General features: G+C 40.0%; 1 protein-coding gene and 1 long non-coding RNA gene across 5 annotated transcripts in view; one reads left to right on the top strand and one right to left on the bottom strand.

Moving 5' to 3' along the window:
• Positions 1–27,451, top strand: part of LOC132092374 (NHS-like protein 1) — a 99,688-nt gene that overhangs the window by 26,408 nt on the left and 45,829 nt on the right. The window lies entirely within an intron of this gene.
• On the bottom strand, positions 6,815–11,442 carry LOC132091860 (uncharacterized). Its single transcript, XR_009422150.1, has 4 exons — positions 11,196–11,442; positions 10,997–11,099; positions 8,398–9,255; positions 6,815–7,508 (listed from the first exon to the last, which is right to left on the bottom strand). It is a non-coding gene; the product is annotated as an uncharacterized LOC132091860 (long non-coding RNA).

Below are 27,451 nucleotides of genomic sequence, written 5' to 3'. Positions count from 1 at the left end.
AATATGCTATTTAAAGTATTTATACAATTCTTCATGCTGCCCTGCAGAAGTGGATTTGTGCACTTCACTGAGTCGCTGACTCCACCTCTTCTTTGTCCATGACTCCTCCCCTGACTCTTGATTGACAGCTGAGACCTTGCAGTGCGTTTCTGTGAAGTACAGATTAGGTGCCACTGTTCTCATGGGGCAATACAAAATGACCAAAAAGGTTTTAGCCTATCAGATCTTTGCTAACATTTGAAAAATAATTTCTGTTCTTTGTTTGAGCATGTTAGAGATGGGGAGAAATGTTAGTGAAGTTAGTTTTCCTGACCTATACAGGCCTTTTTTTAAACAACGGTTTGGCAGAATTGGCAGGCAGCTGTGGAGAGGTATGACAAGTCTTTTGTGTGGTAATTCAACTGCATTCCACATCTAGAGGTTTTACTCATTCATCCTTAAAACACACAGATACATACACACACACACACACAGAGGATAGAATGCCCCTCCTCCAGCATTCCCTGTGTTTTCCTCACACACGCATGAGCGTTCTGGCAGTGTTCATTATCAGGTTTGCATGTCCAGCTGAGTCTCCAAGAAGTGTTAGATTTTCTCAAATTTAATTTGTTTCTAAATTTCTTTAGGAATAAATTGCACAGAAAGGAACAGAATTGCCACGAGATGAATTATAAATCTAGTATAATCAGCTATAACTGATATAAAACTTTGTTTTAATTGTTATATTGATTGTTATTTTATTTATTTCATATTTTTATTTTGATTATTTTGCCAGTGTGAATAAAGCTGGTGTAATTCTAACTGATGTAATTTGGAGAGCTGCCACAGTTAAATAAAATGAAGATATAATTGTGGCAGACCAAATTAATAAGAGTAAATATATTTTTAAGAGTTTATCAATTTTGACATCAGTGTTGTCACAAACTAAGACACCCTTCCACTGACAAAATCCAGTGTTGAAGGTGCAGTTATAACAGGTGTAAACAACGATCGGTCTCTGGTGACTACTTATCACCGGATCACTTGAGACGAATGTTGATAGCAGGTTAGAGCCTAAATTATTACATATTTTGCACTTACTATGTAGACATAAGGCATTTTATGCGCTAACAATTATCAGAAAGGTTGTGGATGGTTTTAAAAGGGTGCTCACTAATTAGCATATGATAACAATATGTTCAAATAACACAAGGAAGACACATTGTTGTGTGTAGAATTCATTGATGATTTAATTTACTTCACTAACGAGTCTCTTTTGTCTCTTCTCCCTCCCTCAATGTTGCTGTTCCTGACTCTGTGTGCATTTCTCCTGTTGCAGGTAAGTCAAACAGTCTTTATGCATTATACTGAACATCAGAAGAATACAAAGCTTTCCTTTCTTATTAAAACTCCATGAAATCAAAATTTTGTTAAGATGACTTTTATGACTTTTAGTAGGATTTTAACTAGGGCTGCACGATATTGGGAAAAAATGACATTGCGATATTTCATTTTTCTGCGATATATATTGCGATATGAAATCTAATCAAATTTTTTCTTACAAACAAAAATGGGGTGAGCACACTTACATTCTCATTTTAATTGATTTAAACATCAGAGTATTATTTAAATTAGAGTAAATTATTTGTTAGTAACTTTAGGATATGGTTTGAATTGTTAACATATTAACTAACATGAACTTACCACGAGCAATACTTTTGTTACTATATTTATTAATCTTTGTTTATCTTAGTTTATAAAAACACAGCAGTTCATTGTTTGGTAATATTACTTCACAGTGCATTAACTATGGTAACAAATACTGTACAACTTTTGATTTCAACAATGAAGGCTATAGCCTAAATGTTGAAATTAACAATGTTGTAGAAGTGCAGTTTAGTAATAGTAAATGATAAATAATATAGTTAAATAATTTGATAAATAGAACATTATTGTAAAGTGTTACAGATTTTTTTATACACCAATTCAGACATCTTGTGATTTCAGTGTTGGACAGGTCAGTTGTTTAAACCATTCATTAAATTGAATCGGTTCAAAGGAATCATTAGTTCGCGAATCAGACGTGTACGGCACGTGTTGTGTAATTATAACACAAAATTTGACAACACAGAAAACATTTCATCACTGGATAGTTTTTTTTTTTTTGTCGACACCAGCTTGTCAATTGATGATTAATCTGCGTAAAGGAGAAAGAGCACGACAGCGCTCGTGTTATTTTAAGACGGTGAAGGTGAGCGTGCACGCGTGGCCGGGGCCCTCTCGCGCTCTCTCTCTCTCTCTCTCTCTCTCTCTCTCACTCTCTCTCTGCTCGTTCTTATATGCGCCCTGTTAAACTGACAGGACTTGAAAACACATGCAAATGATAAACTTTCACTCTATGATGGTTAAGCTGTGCAATTAATCCGCAAATCACATTCGTCAAGGCCCGGGGAGCAGCTGGCCCGTACGATTAATGAATAACGGATCAACTACGACAGCCTAGATCGCACATCCTGCGATGTGACTATCGTGGATTTGTACATCGCGATATTGATGCTTAACACATCATGCAGCCCTGATTTTAACTATCAAATCTTGTTCATGAAGTACTGTAAATGAAGTACTATTGGCTATGGGCTAGCCTGTATTTCATGGAGTCTTAAAGGTGGACGAATTTAGCATTGCATCACTTGCTCAACATTGAATGGCTGCATTAAGAATGAGAGTCCAAAGAGCTGATAAAAACATTACAATAATCCACACAACTCCAGTCCAACTGATGTTATGTGAAGTAAAATGCGGCACGTTTAAGAAATAAATCCATTATTATTGCATTTTAACTTTAAACTGTCACTTCTGTCCAATAGTCCATAATAATGTTTCCTGCATGCAGCTTTGCAGGTTTTCACTTCACAAGAAGTTAATTGATGGAGTGGAGTTGGGTCGATTACTTGTGTATTTACTATTGTAATTTTCTTAGCTGTTTGGACTCTCATTCTGATGGCACCCATTCACTGCAGGGCATCCATTAGTAAGCAAGTGAACTTGGATGGCCTAAGGGTAAGTAAATTTAACTGATGCTGATGAAGATATTGTGTGCCAAAGCAACAAGAGAGAGAGAGATGGAGACTGATGCCAGTGATGTAATGAATGCCTGGCTCTACTATCATATATCACATGAGATGATCCATGAAACACAGATCTGTGTAGGAGTAATGAAGGAAAATAGCCCTTATTCCTGGACCTCAGGGGTCACGGTGTGCACAATGAGACTACGGCTGTCTGTACAGCCGGGGCAGTTGATTTACTCCCTGGTGCTACACCCGGGAGCGGGGCAGAACAGAAGGATTGGAATGTTTAAGAAACAGGCTGTGGAAAGGGAAAATGTCCTCAGGGTTGGGGCAGTCATAGGGAACACACTCTGATGTAACATGGTTCATCAATGTGATGAACCACATATTGGCTTGTGCCCAAGGAATGTGTATATGTGTGAAAACCTTCAGGCTTGTTTCATTCTCTGTGTTTCGTCTCATGGGTCATTAACTCTCATATATTACTGTTCACATTATTGCTCCTTCTTTTGCCTGAGGAGAGAGAAAACCATCCATCTCTGTCCATAATTTCACTCTTACTATCCTGTCTTCCACCTTTCTCGTTCCTTTAGCTGTATATTTTTGGTAAGGTTTTAAAATGTTTTTGAAAGAAGTCTCTTAACCTCAATAAAGGCTGCATTTCAAATCAAAATACAGTTAAAACAGTAATATTGCTTAAATAACTTGGAAATAACTGATTTCTATTTTATTTATAAAATATATATTTATTTGAAAGTGTAATTTATTCCTGTGATGGCAAAAAAAAATTCAGTAGCATTATGTCAATCTTCAATGTCACATGATCCTTCAGAAATTATTCTAATATACTGATTTGGTGTTCAAGAAGTATTTCACATTGTTATCAGTTGTGCTGTGTAATTTTTTTAAGGATTTTTTGTTGATTAGCAAGGTCAAAAGAACAACATTTATTTGAAATAGACATCTTTTGTATAAATGTTTTTACTTAAGATCTTTTGAATTTAATGCACCCTTGCTAAATTAAAATAAATAACCATTCTTACGGTCTCCAAATTATTAACTGTAGTGTATGCAATATTTATATATTTAATAATATCAAAGTCACTTGGAAGAAACACAATCTGTATTTTTGATCCCGAGATTAATGATGTTTTATAGGTTTAACAAAGTAATGTCAGAAAGATTAAAAAAAAAATCTAAATGTCGAAAATCTAAAGTTCAATGAATGTGGCTTTTCAAACAAACTCATTGAGTTTGCAATGTTGTGAGAAAGTCAATGAACCAAACAACCAAACTTTCCCAGCGGTCTGGCTCTCTCACACCTACATACAGATAAGGACCTGTCTGACATGAAGCCATCTGTGTTTGAATGTTTAAAGGAGATATATCATGGAAAACTGGATTCCATTGCTAGGGAGGCAAGACCAGGAATGTTGTCCTGGGCCCGAGAGAGAGGAGGTCCACCCATAAAGATATTGTCCCATAAAAATTGTGTTAACCTATAATTTACATATATTCTTAAATATACAGTAGGTAAACACAAATATCTTTTTTTTTTTTGATTAGCATTTATATGTGCACTTCTGAAATGAATCAGTGAAATGAAATGTTATGTAAGTGCAAAATAGGGCATAGTTAAGTCCTTTATGATTCTGCTCCTTCTGTCACAACTCCTGTCTTTCTCTCTCTTGATCTTTTTGGTTGACTCTGTGTATTTTATGAATCTGTAAAATGAGATATGAGGTGATATGTTGAATGACTTGAAAAAAATCCTCTACGCATAATCTGTACAGATTTTTGTCTTTTCACTCTCATCATCTTGCTGTGCACTTTGCTGCTCAGTTTAAGTCTAGCAATTAAGTAATTTAGAATCTACTGACTGTATGCATATTAGGGATTTGCTGGTATCAAATTTTCCTGTTGCGATTAACTGATCATGGTTTTGTCACGGTATATGGTATTATCATGGTATTTAAATTTAATTTAAAAAAGTGGTCATGATACAATTTAACAGGTTAAATAACTTTTTCTTATAACAAACATAACTTAACATTTAAATACAATAAAGCAATACAGAAAAATACAAAGTAAAAAGTTTTTAATTTAAGTTCATGTTAGCTTATTAAATAACACAGCTGCAAATTTAGAATTTAATGTGTTATTATATATTGGAATACCTAAGATTAATGAATGTTTAGAAGAATTTTTCTTTGGCAGTTTATGTTAACTGAATTAATTAATTAACTAATGTTAACTAATGAAGCCCTAATTTAAAGTTTGAATTAACAATAAAGAATCAAAACACTTTTAAACAATATCTAGGGCATGTTAAAATGATTAAAATGAAAAAAGTTTGAAAATAAATAGCTATTAAGTCTAAATACTTAAGTATTTGATCTGAATGGCTATTTAAAATGATTTAAATTCGTTTTAGAAAGTAGCAGCTGCTTTATTCATGGGGTTTCCAGGCAGCATTTTCTGCAGTTTAGCGCCATCTGCTGTCAGAGAGTGAATGTGCTTTCATTCAGCGCATCTCTCACGTGATGCGTGATTGTTCACATCAGAGCGCACGTCTTTTAAGCAGCATACAGTGGTGTTGTGCATTTTGACCAGTTGATGGGAAAATTATTCTTAAAATGCATTCCAAATTCAGGATTAATTTGTAATATATAATTATTTACGGTATTTAGAAGTGCCCACGATAACAATATCGTGCATATAACATTTAGTTTGAGAGTGTCAGTGAAGGAAGAGGACAGACAAAAAAAAACACACAAAACATGATTCACGCTTCTAGTACTATCAAAATGACAAGTACAGACAGAGATTGGCCATGTAGAATTGATAATGTTTAGCCTGCGCTTGGTTTGACGCAGAAAGATATGCATGACTAACTGAGTTTTAACAGAGGCATCATGAGCCAGAAGTTTATAGCTAATTTTTGTCTATCACAAGGCCTTTTATGAATCTCTTCACAATCTGACAGACTTGGGTCATTCTTACATCAGAGTCGAGGTTGCATCCCTCATTAAAATCACAATGGCCCTCTGTCATTCACATTCGGCTGCCATCTTCATCGGCGTGTGTTGGTTGTGTCTGACAGCTGGGTGTGTCTGTGCGTGTGTAAGTTGTCTGGTTCCCGCTGCAAGAGGGCAGAGCGCCAGCCCTGTGTCGGGAAACGCTATTGTCATGGTGACAGACGACACTCAGCCATGCGTCTGCCTGATCAGCATAACACACGCTGACTTTCTCTCTGCCTCTCTATTGACCCCTCTTTCTCTCACCTCCTCTTAAATCAGACAGTAATTTGCCCGCGGAGAGTGTGAGCGTATGGTTCGCTGACAAAGGAAGGTGGGAGAGAGTTGTAAGGATCTCCTGCTCTTCAACTTGGTTTATTTAAACAGAAAGGAGACGGGTGTAGATACGGTCCCTCACACTTCAGCTGCTCTTACTCACACTCTCTGCTTTTCTTCTCCTGTCTCCTTCAGTTAGATTAATCACCTCAGTCTCAGTGCGGAAGAATTTTTTTTTTTTTTCTCTTTGTGTTTCATTCGTATTCCAGTCTTAAATTTTTACCATTCTACAAATATACCTTCACATATCTTAACACTAGCCTAAATCGTAAAAATTTAATTGCAAAGAAAATAATACCATTTTATTCCTCCTTTATTTCTGAAAAAGCTAACATAAATACTGATAAGATAATAATGATACGAATTCTAATAATTAGAACTATAAAAAATACCCTTTAAGGACTACTACACTGTAAAAAAGAATTTGTTGAGTCAACTAAAAATATTATGTTACCCCGCTGCCTAAAATTTTTTTGTTATCTTGACAAAAAAATTATTGTTGAAACAACTTCAAATTAGAGTGGAATTAGTCCAGGTAACAAATTTCTTTAAGTTGACTTGACTATTATTTTCTAGTCCACTCAACTAAATCAAGTTGTGTCAACAGGGATTTTTTTTTTTTTTTTACTTCGATCAATAATCATAAACAAATGTTACCCCACTGCCTTAAATTTTTAAATAAAGATGACAAAACACTTTATTTTTAATGTAATTTATTTAATGATAGAGACAACAGTTTCATTCACATTTAAATTGAACAAGCAATTTGCTGTCAACACAGCAACTGATAATTGATTTAAAAAAATGCTAAATACAAACACACACACGTCTAAAGATCTGAACCGACACTTGAAGGTGTGATGTATAATAAATGACATTGGCATGGGATTGAGAAACAAATAGTTGCATTTCAATTCATCAAATCAAAACCACAGGGATTGTTTTTAATTTCATAACTCAATATGAAAATCAGAAGGTTAAACTCTGCATATTACCCCTGCACAAGTTCACATGCACTCCCCCCACCATAATGCAAGTCATGATCAAAATGAGAAACCAAGATATATGTATATAATATCACAATTAGTTACAAAAACTGAGTGTACTGTACTTCTGTACACTGTAAAAAATCTAATGAGCTATTTACTTAAAAAAATGAAGGTAACAATATTACACACAATATTTTTGAGAAGTTTTTCAGGCTTGATTTTTTTAATGGCATCTACCTGAATAAATCATGTGAAATCTCCTAAATTAATTAATCTATGACACAATACATTTTATATAATTAGGGAAATGTGCTCATTTATTTTAAGTTTATTCTCAAAAGTCTGTGATTTTGAATGAGGTCTGTTTTTATTTTGTTATTTTATAAATTTACAAGACTGTATACAGCCAACAAGTAGGAAAATACTTGAGAAATACTGAAAAGTACTGCACTAGCACTAGCTAAGCTACTGCTCATTAAACAAGGTTTAATGCCTTAGAAGAGTAGTATCCATACCCATAAGCTCTACTCTTCAGCACAGTGGTAACGATTGCACTGTGCAATGGAAACTTCAATGTTACAGAAACTCTAACAAATGTCAAATGTAACTGAACATTAAACATTAATAGATGCTTCCTTTCACCCAAAAATATAAAATAGCATTTAATTTCAAAATTTACTCTCCATATCCAGCCATATGCAAAGAATGCTGGGAACTAACAGTCACCTCTAAAATAAAACTGCAAAACTGAGCTAATTCTCTTAAAATAAATAGGCAGCCTTATTTCCTTAATTATTTTAGTTTAATCAGTTCCCCAATTCAAGCACCAAAACTGCTTAAATCTCCTTAAAAAAATGAGGAAAACGCATATCTTGGTTTTATTAGTAAAAAGTCCTCATTCTTTTCTATACAACACTGAATCATAATTTCTTTAATGAAATCCACACATTATTTTTAATTATCACCTTAATTTTTTTAATGAAAATTACAAGACTCATGATTCACTTTTTACAGTGTATAATAAGATATAAATGGAATGAATGCACATGGAAGCACAAAGATCTAAACCGTCAGATTCTAAATTTCATAGCACAACATGACCAGACAGAAGTGTTAACATCAGAAGGATCTTGAAAGTTCATAATCATCATAATGCTACATACTGAAACTGTGTACATACTGTTTAAGAAAATGAGAGGTGAAACAACATTTGTTTACATGAGAACATGCATATTCCAAGTCATGACATGATAAACTTTAATGTACATTCTAAAATGTAGTGAAAGGCACAAAAGAACCTAAAGTTCCTTTAAAAAAACACTACTTTTTAAGAAAGAGTGCTGTGGAGCCGATGGACACATCATAAACATTGAAAAGTGAAAGTGACATGACATACATTTGTGCTCTTCATTTAACCCATCCAAAGTGCACACACACAGCAGTGAACACACACCGTGAACACACACCCAGAGCAGTGGGCAGTCATTTATGCTGCAGCGCCCGGGGAGCAGTTGTGGAGTTCAGTGCCTTGCTCAAGGACACCTCATTAGTGGTGTTGAGGGTGGAGAGAGCGCTGGACATTCACTCCCCCACACATACAGTTACTGTCGCTGTAGCGAGCACATGGTGGGACCAGCTGTTCTTCACAAGTTTTTGCAGAGCCTCAATAGTGTATTTCATGCACTGGAGGTAGTGGATGTTCACTGCATACAGATCCATTAGGGGTCCAAACACCTTTGGGACATGTCCAAATGAGAGCAATGTTGGCTATTCCTTGGGAAGCACATCACATTGCTGCTCCTCAGTTGCAATCAGAATGCCCACTTCAATTTCTTTCTCAACATCCTTAATGTCACCGGATGGCTGGGAAAACACAAAATATTACATTACTTAATAAATTTATAGCAAATGAACACACATATGTACATACACTATCAAAGTTGTGTGTTTTGTTAAAAGCACAGCTACCAATAAATGCAAATTGTAATTCACCTTCAAGTGTAAGATATTTTGAAAAATTTAACCAAAAATGAAAGTCAAAAGTAAATGGTCCTCCTCAACGGTTTCGTTTAGAAACATTCAAAATAACATTCCTGTATTAAAATGTTAAAAGCCTGTACAAATTTCTTTGTTCTGCTGAACACAAAGAGTTTAAAATCCCAATGGGAAAATAAGTGGAAAATACACCTCCGAAACCAACTATGCTAAAAATGGGGAGAAATTATTTTCTTCACTGGTATTCTACATGATTTCTGAATGACATAAAATGTGACAAACCAATACAACATTTCCGGGGGGTTTTTCTTAATCCAATTCTAAGTGTCTAATCTGTCACACCATTTTTACAATGATCAGGAAATATATTGGTGTAAAGAGGTATTCCTTTTAAATAATAGTCTGTTGCACTGCATGTTCAGAGTAAAGCATGACTCTTAAAGGGTTAGTTAACCCAAAAACGCATGCTTTACTTACCCTCATGGCATCGTAGGCATGTATGACTTTCTTCTTTCAGACAAATCCAGTCGGATTATATTAAAAACTATTAAAAGTAGTCAAATAATGTGCATCAATTCACGGCTCTGAGAGGTGAATAAGGGCCTCCTGTAGCAAATCCATGTGTTTTTGGAAGAAAAATATACATATTTAAAATGTTATTCAAAACATATTTAAACACCTTTCTCTCACTTTCGAGAGAGCCATTCTGGGTGGATGAAAATAGGACATAGGGGTCATGCATGCACCGATGAATAGTGACGAACACAGAAGAGTGGAGGAGAGACAATACACCGATTACGAAGTAGAATCACAAAATTAGGCTTGCACGTATGATAGTCAGTGGAAGAGAAAAAAAGTGTTTACGTTTTAAATATGGATATTTTGCTACAGGAAGCCTTTATTCACCCCCCAGAGCCATATGGACACGTTTAATTGATGGATGTGTGCATTTTATTTGACTATTTTTGGACTGCTGAGAAAAAAACACACCTGTCTACTGCCATTAAATATATTGGAAGAGCCAGGACAATTTTTAATTCAACTCAGATCGGATTCGTCTGAAAAAAGAAAATCATATACACATAGGATGCCTTGAGAATGAGTAAAACATGGCGTAATTTAAATTTTTTGGTAAACTAACCCTTTAAGCAAAGTTGCTAATGGCCAATATGCCAGCACTGAACATTTTTCAGGATTCAAAACAGTATTCAGCTAAATAATAAAGAATGGCGATGTCCATAAACAGGGTTTCTGTTGGTTTTATGAAGATAAATTCAACACTTTATAAAGACCTTTTAAATACCAATTATAGAAAATTCAAGGAATAAAACTGAAGGGAAAATAATGTCAAATTATGTTCTCTAAATTATGTTCTCTAAATTATGTTCTCTAAATTTTGAAGCTGTTTTCCAATGCAAATATCTACATTTTCGTAAAGGGTTCACCCAAAAAAGAAAAATAAAGAAAATTTTCATTTACTAAACCTCAAGTTGTTTTAAACCTGAATTAGTTTATTTCTGTTAGTCACAGTCCCAGATAGTCTAACACAGTACACAACCCCACAATGTGTTACAACCCCGATCACCCAGATTTCTTCTTCTTCTATTACCTGGACCACAATACTGCAGATTGATGGTGCTCAGTTTGGTCATCCACAAGCGTAATCCCAGCAGTCATGTCTTTGATGAATTCCTGCTCTGAGCCTGTGTGCTCTAATAAAAACAAAGGGAAGCATTAAACAGTGCCTTACAATCGTTAAACATATAGACTCCAATAAATGTGCATTTATAAATAAATTTACTTACAACTTTTGTCCAAGCTCTACAATGTGAATGTCATTTCCATTATGTCTGGATAGCATTTTGATGCATTCAACTGCAAAAGGACTCGCTGCGGTCCATCCACAGGATTATTGAATTCTGCACTGATCTTCAGTCATTCCAAAATATCATAAACATGAAACATACAGAAACAGGTTAAAACACTGTAAAATAATAAACATAAATATATAAATAAATCTTTAAAGAGAAAGTCAAATGTATTGACAAGTTTGTTTTAAATACCAAAGACAAACTTTACCATCCAGATGATGCTTTTAAATGAAACACAGAATTATAACACAATAAAAGGAGATTTAACACATTTGTGTCGATCGTTATTGTATGGCTATTTATACAAGATATATGCTATTATTACTTTTATTCTAAAATATATAGTTTTTTTAACGTATGCAATTTACTTATGACCATATATTCACCATAGACTGTATAAAAACAGATATTCACGCAGCATTACACTGAGTTCTGGACCGTAGACTGTAAAAAATAATCTGAACCAAGCTTATGTCAGCGATATCAAATGTAATGTTAAGTTACGCACTCCAAAAGAACTCTGAGGGAGGTGCTCATTCGTTTCCCTTATAACATGCAGAAAAGACACAGAAGCTGTCTTTTCATTGATGTATATTCTGACGGATGTCTTTACGCTGTAAGGTTTAGAGCAGTTTTTTTTTTTTAATTCCCGCCTTTCTGAATCCATTCAGTGATCCGTTGCGCTCTCGCGCTCTGTTTGAAACGGTCTCTAACGCAGCTCTGGGCTCAAATACTACATACAAACTGTATTTTTATCGTTCTCCATATAAGTTCAGCTCAGGACCGCATGTGAGAATATCTGTTTTAATAGTTATAAGGAAAATACTTTGGAACCGCCTTTATTTTTCTCTTTCCCTTTCTCTCTCCCTCTTTTTCATTCTCTCTCTGTCTCTGCGTGTGTGTGAGAGAAAGCGATGGCGATTTGTGCGCCTTCACACTAGAGTTTACGGTACATTAAAGACAGGTGCGCTGCGCATCCATTGAGATGAACTAAAAAAAAAGCACAGATCGCCTGACGGAGAGTGAAACTCTGAAGCCCTCAGTCAGAGAGTGTTCGCGATTGAAAATATATCTGAATTCATTAGCCATTGTCTAATATTAGAAATCATTTAGTCGCCAGTATGAAGATTTAATCGCATATGCAAGTAATTTACTTGCAATGTAGAGGGTTGACTTACATAATACACCATGTTTAAAAAAAAAAAAAATAATAACATAATAACATTTCTTAACAATAAAGCTGCTATTTTAATTGCAACATTTAAATCCACTGAATTAGACACACCCCCTCTTTCCAAAGCCCGCCCGTCAAAGATGCTTTAAAGCAGTGGTCACCAATCCCGGTCCTGGAGGGCCGCTTTCCTGCAGAGTTTAGCTCCAACCAGCTCCAACACACCTGTTTGAAAGTCAGTGAAATCTTGATAAGCTGGTTCAGGTGTGTTTAATTGGGGTTGGAGCTAAACTCTGCAAGACAGCGGCCCTCCAGGACCAAGATTGGTGATCCCCGCTTTAAAGCATGTGTCAAAATCTGAGATTGAGGAGGCACGCAGCCATGTTGTGGCAGCAACATTAGCAAATTGTGTTTTTCACAAACTTTTAACAGACAACTACTACTTCGCTAAATGATTGACATACGAAAAATTCCCTGAGGATAGTTTAACAGCCAAAGGACCGTTTAGCAGTAGTTAACAAAGTGAATCTGGAACTTCCCACAAGGCCTCGTCTTGTTTTCAGGCTCCACACTGGTGGTTCTCCTCTCTGGAGAACCGTTGAGGTTTGTGGCCGGTTGCCAGGTTGGCTGTCAACAGATCAATGGGAGGTGTGGAGTCCACGCCAGTTTAATTCACCTCCTGATTGTGACTCTTTTCTGAGAGGTTCCCCCGGGGGCTCCAGGTCTCTTAGTATGCTAATCCAACAGCATTGGATAAGCCTAGCTTTCCTTTCTGCCTTTCTCTTTAGCCATTGCAGAAACATTAAGTCAAATTAAAGTGCATATATTTCTAGAAAAACATTTAGGAAACATATTTAGATCGAATAAGCAACATGTATTTTTTTTTAATATATATATATATATATGTAAATTATTTTCTCGTTAAATGTTAAACAAATTTCGTCCACTATTTTTCATAATATATTATCTTCATAATAACATTTATATCCATTCTTCGGTAAATGAGCATGTAATCAGTGAGTCAGAACTGGATTTGTTCATTTGATTGAATTGAGGTTATATATTTAGATCAGTTTTCACTACTGGCGGTGTTTGTGGAGCAGTTCTGTTGTCCTGCTCTCATTCCAGTCCTGTGAGCTCACTGTGATGATCCTGCACTCTTCAGAGTAGAAAATGCCCTGGGTGTTCGCGGATACACACACACCTAAACACACACACGTATTCATACGTCATAAATCATAGTAATGGACACGTTCATTGGCATGTCTGTCTGCATTCCTATACAACAATATTTGGGTGAGACCTACATTTGACATTTCAGTGTGTGTGTGTCCATGTGTGTGCGTGTGTGTCTTTGTGAGGGCCAGTTTGAGTTTTAGACCATCAGAGTGAGAACAGTCTTGTAAAGTGAGGACATTTTGGCCAGTCCTCACTTTCTGAGACTCCTTTAAAGGCTTGTTTGAGGGTCAAGACTTGGATTTAGGGAACAGGTTATAATTGGGTAAAGGGTAGGTTTAGGGAAAGGGTTTGGGTGAGGTACTTAGTTCTGATGGGTAGGCTTAGGGTAAGGAGCTAGAGATTGCATTGTGACAATGTATGTCCTCACAAAGATAGCTATACAGAGATTTATATGTGTGTTAGCGTGAAAGAAAGAAAGGGACAGACTATTGATGTGTGCTGACTGGTTTTCTATCATTATTGATGGTAATATTCATAAAAATTGATCTATATTGCATAATGATTGTACAAAAAATATATATAAAAAGTAATAGTCTTTTTTTGCCCTCCAATGAGTTATTTCTACTTGAACCAACCCATAAAAATGACTTTGGTTTGTCAGATTGATTCAGTCATTTTAAATAATATTCAGGTTTATTTAGACCAGATAATTTAGATGTTAAGTTCATATCTAACAATCAATATTTATGAATTGAACATGAGCTACATGTACTAATTTGTGTCAGAAACTTTGTGGCTTGTCCTTTTAAAACTTGTTCAACAGCATGCTATTAAAACTTTGCGTAAAGCATGCAAAAACATGGCAGCAATAGTTATAACATACTTCCATTTAAAACACCTACACACACACACACACACACACACACACACACACACACTTACACAGGCCAGCTGTCAGTGTGACTAACACTGTGGATCAGGGTGGAGCAGATGACTTCTGCTAATGAATAATATCTCTAATACTGTGTGTGATTGGTGTTGTATTACATTAGTGGTGTATAAGCAGTTGCTCTGAACTGAAAATACAAAAAACAGAAAGTCACACACTCAAAGGCCCTACATTGTCAAGATCTTTGAAGCTGATATCTTGAATGGTATTTGGGATTTCTTTGACCTTTATATAATGCATAACATACAGAGGATATGTGGAGGGTCACATATGACCACTCTCACAGTAGCCTACAGCTTCCTCTTTTTCCAGGATGGTGAGATAAAAGGAGGAACAAGGAGCCAAGCAGCACTTATGGACAGATGACACTTCTCTTTTTCCTTTCCTTCTCTCCCTCACTTTACCAGTGCATCCCACCAATGACAAGCGTAAGCAAAACCACTCTGTTGTGACATGACACACACACAGGAAGAGGAAAGGGCTGCCGACAGGATGACCCCAAGAACAGATGGAATCTAGACGTCACCCCATCAGACACGCACACAAATATTTACATTGCTATCTAAATCAAGACATTCCCTTACAAATTTTTTTTTTTATTATTATTACTTTTATTCAGCAAGGATGCATTAAAATGATAGAAATTTAGAGTAAAAAATAACTTTTACAAAAAAGTCAAATATATGCTGTTCTCTGTTCCTCAAAGAATTGTGAAACGGTTTCCAAAAAATATTAAGTAACACAAGAAATGGTTCTTGAACACCAGATCAGCATATTATATTAAATTATATTTATAAAGTGTTATACTGAAGACTTGAGTAATTGCTGCTGAATATTCAGCTTTGCCTTCACAGTAATAAATAACATTTTAAAATATATCAAATTTGAAAACAGCTATTTTAAATTGAAATATATCTTACAATACTGTTTTACTGTGTTGTAGATCAGATAAATGCAGCCTTGGTGATCTTAAGAGACTATCATGTTTAAAAAAGTCATGAAAGAGTCTTGTCACTCTTCCATGATACCAATTTTTTAAATGCATTTTCTTTATAGCTTTAAATGCCTAAATTGGTCTAAAAAGTCTGACTGGACATAAACCTTTAAGGTCAATGTGAAGATATGAGACAAGCTGAAGTTATTTTAATTAAGCATGATTATATGATTAGTTGTATATTATTATATTGTATATAGTTGTTTCTTCGTGTGTGACACTCCATTTGAGAACTACTCATTTAAACTATGTATCAATATCTTTATTTTTGCTAGCATGTCGTCTAGGTTGTTTCATTGTGAGTCAACGTGAGTGTGTGTGCACAAGGCCTGTGTTGTGTGTGTCTGCGTGCATTAGTCATTAGGGAGTTTAAACTCCCTGATAAAGACTCGTGTTTTAGAGCTGACTCTATCAGGCTGTCTGACTGGTTTTAGATGGCTTTTGTTTCTATTCACTGAAACGTCAACATCCTCCAACCAACAATGACCCTGCAGGGGTCACTAGTCAGGGGTGAGGGGTCAACACCTGCCTTACTTTTTGCTATAACATGTTTGGGCTGGTAGGAATAGGCTTTACTAGGATTCTTTTAAAAGAATGCATTAGCATTTTTAGTTCGATTTGGGTTTAAATAACTGGCTAAGTAAATTCTTATAATATTACAATTATCAGTGTTACTTGTGTAAAAATTAGATGCTTTTGATAATGCACATGCAAAACATGAATTTGATAATGTATATTTCATCTCATGCAGCAGCCGGAGGAGTCTTTTCATGCTTAATTTAATTTAATGTAGTTTAGAGGAAAGAGCTGTGTCTTTTTGACCCTGTTTCTACATCGTACATGCAGCATTTTAAACATTATACCGCCCCCTAGTGGTCGGTGTCCAAACATACAGGCTCATGAGGGTCATGACTTAGTGAAAAAGTGTGAAGTGTTGTGTGGCAGAGTATGGTGACCCATACTTACACTTACACATACTTACAAAAATTAAATTCATCAAGCAGAGGTAGAATTTCAGCCTTTAAATTATCCATGGTAAAAATGTCTTTGCAGGTTGCAGGTTTGAACATCACAGATAATTCATGAACTCAGTAAAGTAGCATTAAAAACTATACTATTATATTTCTTGCTTTTTGTTATATCCAGGTAGATGTAATTAGATAAAGCAGTGGAAAAGCAGAGCTTGTCCTCAGCAGACACTGAGCTCTGTTACCAGGAAACTTCCTCCTGGGGGCCCTGGGGCTCTCTCAGGAGAGACACGGCTCTCATCCCAGTCCTGATACTTCCTCCCTGTTATCAACTAGCTGGAAGAGTTTTCAGAGCCGAGGACAGAGAATGCTGTCTGACTTAAAAGAGATAGTTCACTAAAGAATTCTGTCATCATTTAGTCACCATCATGTTGTTCAAGCCTCAAGCCTGTATGATTTTCTTTCTTCTGTGAAACATAAAAGTAAATATTTAATATAATATAAAATATTTGTTGTTGTTGTTGTTATCTGTCCACACAATTGAAGTCAACTGGCATTCAAAACGGTTTGGTTACCTTAGAAGAAAGTCATACAGTTTTGTACATAAGCATCAAAGTTAAAATAGTGAACTATCCCTTTAATGAAAATAACATTTGTCTAAATAAACCACTGCTTTCCACACTGACCAAAGTCTTAGGACAGAGTGACTCAGAACAATTATAAAAGCAAACCTTTTTGGGTGTTTTATAGCTTTTGGTTTCTTAACACACATGCACAGAGACATGCTTGGAAAAACACACACTCATCCTGTAGAGCACCTGCATGCCAGCCTCTGTTAGTGTGTGCATTCTCTAAACCCATTTTCCTCATGAACAAAGTGGCATGTTTTAGTCTGAGAAGAGATGTTAATGGTGGCTATACACTATGAATAATAACATTAAAAATAAAGTTTATTGAAAACGTACTCGGTTACTAACGTAACCTCGGTTCCCTGAGATGAGGGAACGAGTACTGCGTAAGCTAGCTTACGCTATGGGAAAAGGTCCCCTTTTCTCGAGAATATGAAGCCAAAAATTATCCTTAATTTTTAAATAATGTAAAACGCAGTGCTGCAGCACAGCAGACCCAAGCGAAGCGGCTCGCGCGCTTATTGGCTGTGCTGCGGCAACTGCAGCAACCTATGGTGAGGCGGCGGAGAGTAACGAACCAATGGGGGCGCTTCGCGCCCATTGGACGTCAGAGCGTGCCAAAATAGGCGTGGCTGGAACTATATAAGCCACCGCTTCACCATAGGGATCAGGTTTTAAATCGACTGAAGCGATCACCCGGTCCGAGCACATAGCACGGCAGGTTACGCAGTACTCGTTCCCTCATCTCAGGGAACCGAGGTTACGTTAGTAACCGAGTACGTTCCCTTTCGAGAGTACTCTCGTACTGCGTAAGCTAGCTTACGCTATGGGAACACAATGTAAAACGCCGTGCGTGCTCGGGAACTTCGACCTGCCACAGCCCAAGGCGAGAGCTCGGGGCTTTATAGCAGGAGAAATCCCAGTCCCAACAGCCAACCTTAGTGAGCTTTATATAGGGAACGAAAAAAGGGGGACATGATAAGGCTTAGCACGTCTATATAGAAAGTACCCTGGCCTGCAGGGCAGGGACTTGCAGATTATAGAATCTAATAAATGTGGACGGAGAGGCCCAGCCTGCCGCCGCACAGATATCATCCAGTGGTATCCCGCAGGACCACGCCCATGACGAGGCCATACCTCGGGTGGAATGGGCTCTGATGCCGAACGGGCAGTGAAGGCCCTTAGATTTGTAAGCCAGCGAGATAGTGTCTACTATCCATCGCGATAGGCTTTGCTTCGTGGTGGCGAGACCTCGGGTGCGCCCACCAAAGCATATGAAGAGCTGGTCCGACCTCCTGAATAAGGCGGAGCGCGCAATATAGGTTTTAAGAGCCCTGACGGGGCAGATGAAGCTCGCGTTGCTTTCGTCGCTTTGCGAGGAAAGGGCTGACAGCGAGATGACCTGCGCTCTGAACGGTGTTGAGAGCACCTTGGGGACATAGCCGTGTCTTGGTCTGAGAATGACTCTGGAGTCATTAGGCCCAAACTCGAGACAGTCAGCGCTTACAGATAGCGCATGTAAATCCCCCACTCGCTTGACTGAGGCCAGAGCCAGTAGAAAAGCGGTTTTGAACGAAAGAAGCTTCATATCGACAGACTGAAGCGGTTCAAAAGGGGGGCCCTTTAAGGCCTCTAGGACCGTGGACAGGTCCCAGGAAGGGATTGAAGGGGGTCGGGGAGGGTTCATCCGACGAGCTCCCTTAAGGAAACGAATGACCAGTTCGTTTTTTCCCAGTGATAGGCCGGCCACCGGAGCATGAGAAGCTGCAATGGCTGCCACATACACTTTGAGCGTAGACGGGGATCTGCCCGCATCTAAACGCTCCTGTAGGAAGGAGAGTATCTCCGACACGTCACATAAGTGAGGGTCTAGGTTCCGTGTCCCGCACCAGGTGGAGAACACTGACCATTTCTGCGCGTATAGGCGCCTGGTTGAGGGCGCTCTGGCTTCCGTAATGGTCTTTAACACTCCCTCAGGGAGGTTCCCGGGTACCCGTTGAGGGGCCATACATGAAGGGCCCAAAGTTCGGGGTGGGGATGCCAGAGCGCGCCCTTCAGCTGCGTGAGGAGATCTTTCCGCAGCGGTATTGGCCATGGGGCTGTACTGGACAGCTGCATCAGCTCGGAGAACCAAGGTTGGGTCGTCCAGAGTGGGGCTACTAGCAGCATAGCACATCTGCTCTTCCTGACCCGATCGATGACCTGCGGCAGCATCGCGACCGGTGGGAAGGCATAAAGCGGGCGTCTGGGCCAATCGAGGGCCAGCGCGTCCCTGCTCTTTGAAAAATATATTGGGCAATGAGCGTTGTCTTCTGAGGCGAAGAGGTCGACCTCTGCCCTGCCGAAGATGCTCCACATCAACTGAACCGTCTGTGGGTGAAGAGACCACTCCCCAGGGGGAACATTCGCCCTGGAAAGCATGTCCGGGCCCCGGTTCAGGATGCCAGGTACATGCGCTGCCTTTAGCGAGCACAGATTGCAATGTGCCCATGTCAGAAGACGCTCGGTCAGGGTGTGCAAGGTTTCTGACCTGACACCACCCTGGCGATTTATGTAGGCCACCACTGACATGCTGTCTGATCTGACCAGAACGTGATGGCCCTTTAAAAATGGGAGGAAAGCTTTCAGGGATAGTTCGACCGCTATCATCTCCAGACAGTTTATGTGTAACAGTCGCTCCGGGCTCGACCAGAGGCCGGAGGCAGACCTGCCCTCGTACAGGGCGCCCCAACCGAGGTTGGATGCATCTGTCGAGACTACTTTCCATTTCGAGACAGCGCCCGTGCTTACGCCTAACTGATACCAGTTGGCTATTTTCCAAGGGGCCAGAGCTGCGATGCAGCCGTTGGTCACCCTGATGCGCGCGCGGCCGGAAATCCAGGCGCGCGCTGGAACACGGTCTCTCAGCCAGCGCTGTAGTGGGCGCATGCGCAGCAGGCCCAGTTTGAGAACCGGAGAGGCTGATGCCATCAGACCTAGCATTTCCTGAAATCGTTTGAGCGGGTAAAGAGACCCGGCTTTGAACGACACGGCTAAATGCTGAATAGTGAGAGCGCGCTGTGACGTCAGACGCGCTGTACATGTCACAGAGTCTATGTCTATCCCCAAAAAGGAAATCCTCTGGCTGGGAGACAGAGCGCTCTTGACAGTGTTAATCGTGAGACCCAGGCATTCTAAATGGCTGAGGATCCAGGATCTGTGTGTCGTCAGTAGTTCCTCGGAATGGGCTAAAACTAGCCAGTCGTCGAGGTAGTTCAATACTCGCACTCCCCGCATTCTCAGGGGTGCGAGAGCGGCATCCATGCACCGCGTAAACGTACGGGGCGCTACGGAGAGGCCGAATGGAAGAACCATGTACTGATAAGTCTGCCCCTCGAAGGCGAATCTCAAGAATGGCCTGTGATGGGGTGCTATTTGAATGTGAAAGTAAGCGTCTTTCAGATCCACTGAGAAAAACCAATCCCTCGGGCGAATTTGCGCGAGTATTTGTTTGGTAGTTAACATTTTGAACGATCGCGTCATAAGCGCTTTGTTCAAACGTCTGAGATCTAGGATGGGTCTGAGACCGCCATCCTTTTTTGGTACGAGGAAGTAGCGGCTTTAAAAGCCTGACTCGCGCTGCGCAGGGGGGACAGTTTCTATCGCCCCTTTTGCAAGAAGGTTTATCAGTTCGGCGCGAAGGACGTGTGTCATTTCGCTTTTCACTTTCGTTTCGACCACGGCGCGAAAGCGCGGCGGTCTGCGAGCGAACTGGAGCGAGTAACCTCGTTTTATTATATTCAAAACCCAATCTGATATGCCGGGGATGGCCTGCCATGCAGCGGCTCGTGCGGCTATGGGTTGAATGTGCTTCGGGCATTGGCCGCCTGTTATGAGGGGACCAGTAGCTCGAGTATGCTGTGCTTGTGACACTGTGGTGACAGCGCTTATTTGTAGGGTTGCGCACTGAGAAGTGGGCACGCGCGCTACATTTAGAGCACCTCCGGCGCGAGCGGGAAGGTGGGCATGAAAGGAGACCCGAGTGAGTCTTTGTGACACTTGGGGGAGTGTGTATACATGTAGGGGTGCGTACTGTGTAGTGGGCACACTGCCTACATAGAAAAAGCTCTTTTTGTGCTTTATTGAGGTCGCCGTGAAAACGGCGTTTGTGTGCAGGCGTGCGTGCATTGTAACAGGCTCGTTTACTGCAGTATAGACATCTCCAACCGCCTTTAGTGAGGGGATTGGAGGAAGCATGTGAGGTTTCTTGTGTGGTGGTCCGGCCGCAGCGGGACTTAACCACGGTCTTTTCAGCCCGAAGGTCAGGAGGGCTTCGGAGGCTCGGGGTTCAGCACAATCCTGGGCCGAGGTCCCCGTCTCTCTGGCGGTTTGCGGCTCGTAGAGCGAGAGCGGTGCTGGGTTTTGGTCGCTGGGCGAGACTGTAAGTCTGGCTGCGATGGCTTCGAGGTCTGAGGGGGCGGCGCGTTTCTACGGCGTCCCGCAGCAGAGCTAGAGTGTTTCGGCAGGAAGTGTCTCATTGCCTGCGACGTTTTCTGAGCCTCAGTGAAGCGTTCAGCGAAACCCTTAACCGACTGGCCAAAGAGGCCGGAAGGCGAGATAGGAGAGTCGAGAAAGGCGGATTTGTCGGCGTCTTTCATCTCCGTGAGCGTGAGCCAGAGGTGTCGCTCTAAAACAGCGAGGCTTGCCATGCTTCGGCCGATCGCTTGTGCTGTGGTCTTTGTCGCATGCAGGGCTAGATCAGTAGCGCTGCGGAGATCTTTAAAGTCATAGGTATCTGGGGCAGACTCGTCCAGGTTACGGAGAAGTCTGGCCTGAAAAACCTGCAGCACAGCCATGGTGTGTAGAGCCGAAGCGGCTTGACCAGCGGAGGTGTAAGCTCGGCCAGCGAGAGCTGAGGTGGTGCGGCACGGCTTGGATGGATGCACAGGCTTCGACCGCCATCCAGCGGCTGAGGGCGGGCAGAGGTGTGCAGCAATAGCCTCCTCGAGAGGGGGGAGGCTCTCGTAACCATGGTCTCGGGCGCCGTCGACAGAGGAGAGCGCTGACGAGACAGAAGTCTTCAAGCGTGCGGAGAATGGGGCTTTCCATGACTTCGTGAGTTCATTGTGAACTTCCGGGAAGAAGGGGGCGTTTCTTTGCGGAGGGGCCGAAGGGCGCCCCTGCAGGAACCATTCATCCAGCCTGCTTTTAGCGGGCTCGTCTGGAGGAGACCAGTCGAGCTGAAGGTCGCTGACAGCCCTTGTAAGCACGCGAGTAAGCTCCGCGTCGATATCGGCGCGTTGTCCGGTGCAGCTGGGTGCTGTAGAGGGGGGGGGGGTCCGCAATGGAGCCCGACCATTCCTCACTACTGGACGCGGCGAGAGAAAGGCTGTCGTGTCTGTCCTCTTCCGCCTCAGGCGCTCCGAAGGAGAAGGGGGCACTGGTGAGCAGGGACTGGCGCTGCTCGTCCACGAAGAGGACAGGCGAAGGAGCGAGAGCGGGCGAGGCACGCGGGGAGTGTTCCGGCGTGAGCTCGCGTGTAACAGTATGCTCAGGCATTCTCTGATCACGGCGTTTCTTACGCGGCACTTGAGAGAGAAGAGGCGGAGCGGGTGGAGCATCGTGGCTGGTTTGAGCTAATCGAGCCCGCAGGGTCGATATAGCCATGTCGTCGCACTCAGGGCAGCCGCCCTTGAAGAGTGCGCTCTCAGCATGCTCGCGGCCCAGGCAGGAGACACAGATGATGTGGCGGTCCTCGCTGGGCAGAGGGCCTCGGCAGGAAGCGCAGGCCCGAGGCATTTGAAACAACGCCTCGAATTCTGGAGGAAAAAAGTGTGATGCAGCGGCAAACACACTAGCTTTGAAAAGGATATAGTCACGCCGGATGGCGCAGCAGGAAGCGAGTGCTGAAGGCGGCGTCGAGATGAAGCACGAGCCGGCGTCCTCAGATCTGCGTTGCAGTGCTATCCCGCTGAGAGGCTTTTCGACGGCGTGTAGAGGCTTCTCCGGAGAAGACAGCGAAGTGCAGGTGAGATCGCTGAAGGAGATGAAATCTGATCCCTATGGTGAAGCGGTGGCTTATATAGTTCCAGCCACGCCTATTTTGGCGCGCTCTGACGTCCAATGGGCGCGAAGCGCCCCCATTGGTTCGTTACTCTACGCCGCCTCACCATAGGTTGCTGCAGTTGCCGCAGCACAGCCAATAAGCGCGCGAGCCGCTTCGCTTGGGTCTGCTGTGCTGCAGCACTGCGTTTTACATTATTTAAAAATTAAGGATAATTTTTGGCTTCATATTCTCGAGAAAAGGGGACCTTTTACGAGAGTACTCTCGAAAGGGAACTGAGAGACTAACGTTTAAAAGTTTGAGGTCAGAAGTCTCTTACATTCTCTTTTATAATTGAATTACATGCACAACCTAGCTTATAATGAGTGACACAATATGCTGTAAAGTATCACGTGTCATCAAAAATATTTCACACGCTGAAACTCAAGTCTAATTAAGTCAGAAGTGTGGACACAGTCAATTGAATTTATGCTTCCGTTTTGTTTATTTGACTTTATTATTATTATTATTTTTTAAAAGCTTTAGGTGTGCCCACAGTTTGAATGGGTGTGCATGACAAAAGAATAGATTGTTGGATTACATTTTAGTGTCTTGTTTACTGCTATATTGACTAAGGGGGACATTATGATGAGTAGTAAAGTGTAATGATCAACTGGCTCATATTAGGCAGAGCAGGCCTGGTGGAGTGTGTGTGTGTGTGTGTGTGTGTGTGTGTGTGTGTGTGTGTGTGTGTGTGTTTGATTAAGAGTAGTTACATGCAGAGACAGGGCAGGTTTACACGAAAGATCATAGAACAGAGTTCCTTCGTTCATTCCTGTGAAGCATACCAGAGAGAGAGGAATGTGTTGTGGAGGTCACCATGGGTCAACAGTAAATCTGTATGCATGTTCTTTTCGAAATCTGCAAATAAACATCCCGATCCAGAAGTTACAGGAGTAACAGGAGTTTAAATATTTAGGTATAATACTAGACACACAACTGACATTTAAATCACAAGTTAAAAAAGTTGTAAACAGAATTAAATTTAACTTGATAAATTTTAGGCATATTAGAAGTAATTTGACTACAGAGGCCTGAAAGTTGTACATCGATGCCATGATATTGTCACATATGAACTACTGTATGACCAGCTGGACGCAAACAGGAAGGACCACATTTCAGTCAGTAGAAACAGTTTATAAACGGGCTTTGAATACAATGGATAGTAAGTCAAATTCTTTTCATCATTGTAATATTTTAAAGAAACAGTTTTTTAAACTGGGAAAATATGGTCAAATTTGCTGATATCTTGCTTGTGGTTTAGCCCCCCCTCCACTCAATGAATTTGTTAAACAAAATCCTAACGCATCCACCAGAGCAACTTCTAGAGGTGATTGTAAAATATCATATAGGAAAAGTTCCTTTGGATAGTCAGCCTTTTCCTACCGTGCAGCGCATATCTGGAACACAATACCTACAGAAGTAAGAAACATTACCTCTCTCACCACCTTTTCAAAAACTATAAAACAGTGGTTGCTGGACAATCAAATATGTTGTCATAATCTGTAGTAGTGCAGTTATTTACTCACAGGTTGATATATTCTATGTGACATTATTTGTGCTTGTTTGATGTTGACTGTGTCTATGTAATCTGTTTATGTTTTTAATGTGTATGTATGCAAAGTTTTTTACAGTTTTATAATAACAACCTGCCAGGGACTCCAGATGAAAATTAGTCTGTACGGCTATATCTGGCTCATTTAGATTTGGACATTGTCCTTATGTTCATTAATGTGCATTGTCCCTTTTAAATAAATAAACAAACAAACAAGTATTTGTGAGACCTTGTTCTGGAGGGGATGGCCAGCCTCTCAGGTTCATGGGAGCCGAAGGTCAGAGGTCGCCCGGAGGGTTCTGTTAGTTATGGGTCAGTTCATGATCTTTCTGTGAATAGGAACAGAGAAAGAAGTGACGAGAGCACTGATAGCTCTACTTATCTTTAACGGCTTCTTTCTGTTCTCCTCTCCTTCTTTCCTTCATTGTATCCATCTTTCCAGCATAAACACAATTCAGTGGTATTATTGAATTGAACAAACATTTTGCGATATTCTACCACATAAGCAAATGCACTCACAAATACACATACACGCACAGATTTTATATAGTCATTCAGACACACATTTCATACTCACGGGGACAAATAAAGCCAAATCATAAAGATGTGGGGACAGAGCACAATAAAATCCTTCCCTTGGCATCTTGGTAATTGCTTACATTTTAAAGCTGAATTAAAATGGCTTTTCAGCGCTCTGCCAACTTCCTGGCTTCCAAAGATCTCCAAGCAAAACGTGGAGGAAAAGTGTTGTTTGCTAACTGAATGAATGTAAATGTGAGAAACACTCTAAATTATAGCCTATTTAATTTTTAAACTGTATTTTTTATTTTTTTTATTATTTTTTATATTTTTTTCTTTCGTTATTTCTGACGATGTAAAAAAATGCTTAGCTTTGCTATCACAGGAATAAATGACATTTTGAAATATAATAAAATAGAAACCAGTTAGACTAGCAGAACATTAGTAGCCTAATAAGCTGTAGAACTCAAAACACTTTCATTAATTAAACAAGATTTTTTGTCAGTAGTTTACCTAAAAGAATAATTGAATTGTAAAATACAGTTTGCTTAGGTATAAGCATTTATACTCGTATATTTGCATAGTGTATGCTTAATTAATTCGTTTTAAGCATTTGACCTTTGTTTAATGCTATTCGATCCGATTTCTGCTTTAATTTGTATATTACATAACATAATTAGCTAGTTTTGGTAAATGCAGGAGCTGTTGGTCAGACTATGTGTCTTTATTCCAGACTGATTGCATGTTTTAGCTCAGCAGTTGTGCGCTTGGCCCTGGTGAATTATTAACGGCGGTGAAGGCGTGGAGGGCTGCTGATTGCAGTGCTGAGGATAAAGGTTGCATCGTCTAGCTGTGTGTTTTATGAGAGAAGGGCTGTTTATTATTACATCTGGCTGTGTGGATGTACAGAGGTTTTCTAGGACAATTGGAGCACTGTGTCACAGGCTGCTTGCGGGGGTTAAAGTCTAATCATTAATTACACACACTGTATATTTACGGCCTGAATTTGTTTGCTATTCCCCATGTGAAAGTCAAACAACCTGATTGATCTTCCTGTGTAGCCGTCCATTGAAGTTGGATGGACACTGGTCATTCTGTCGTAAATAGAAGGAAGTCTATTTGGGATTTTCGCTGTGATTAGACAAATAAATTTACACAAACCACAGAACAGCTTTGCATGTTCACATACACTCATGCATTCAGATTATGGTTTTGAGAAAATGCCATCCTAATTCCATGAAATTATTTAAGTTCCTGCAGATCTCTCAACCCCTCATTTCCTTTGCCTGTGGGCTGTGTTAATGTTTGTGTGTTGGCCTACACAAAACACCTCTTTTGCGTTTATTCCAGTGTTTTCTTCCTTCACATGCCGCTGGCATAGTTTGTGTGTGGTTTGCTGGATATTCTGGTCTGGACGGGACTAGCAGGCTGATCCGCTGGTCCTCAATATTGTGTGGTCGGGTCAAAGCAGATGGAGGTGTTGGTCAAGAAGTCTTTACCCTGTAAGGACTTCTTTTGCAGGGTTGAATTTATTGTTTTTAAAGTTTAGCTCCTTAATGAGAGAGACCCCTAAATATGATGATCGTCTTGTGGGGGGAAAACTGTATTAAATATAAATATAAATAAAATATGAATATGAATATGAATATATCCTCTTATATAATTGAAAATAATTATTATTCATTTTATTTTATTTCTTTTATATTTAATTTTTTTTTTAAATGGGTTTATGTTTTTGTACAGCATGTGTTTATACAGTAAACAAGGATGCTCCATATTTGCCATAATTTGTGTCTGAAATATTATTTGCTTCTAACAGAGCTAATTAATATAATGAGAATTTGAACATATGTATATTTCAAAGAAAAATCAGCTAAGACAGAACCAAAACACGCACATCGACACCAAAGAATGCTCAAAATTGGGTGCTCGACAAAAGTCAGCACACCATAGGCTCCAAAAATGCAAAACAATTTAATAATGGACCTTCACACAAGGTACAGTTTCCAAGGAAACGTTACCATTTGTGAAGTCCATTATTAAATTGTTTTGCATTTTTGGAGCCTATGGTGTGCCAACTTGTATTTGTTTGTTTTTTAAAGAAAGATCAGCTAAAACAAAATCACACAACTATATGCATATATTTA

Source organism: Carassius carassius, chromosome 18 (assembly GCF_963082965.1).
Source record: "Carassius carassius chromosome 18, fCarCar2.1, whole genome shotgun sequence".
In the NCBI taxonomy this organism is placed as follows: domain Eukaryota; kingdom Metazoa; phylum Chordata; class Actinopteri; order Cypriniformes; family Cyprinidae; genus Carassius; species Carassius carassius.
Note: the sequence above shows the minus strand (reverse complement) of the source record. Positions and strands in the feature narration are given on the sequence as shown.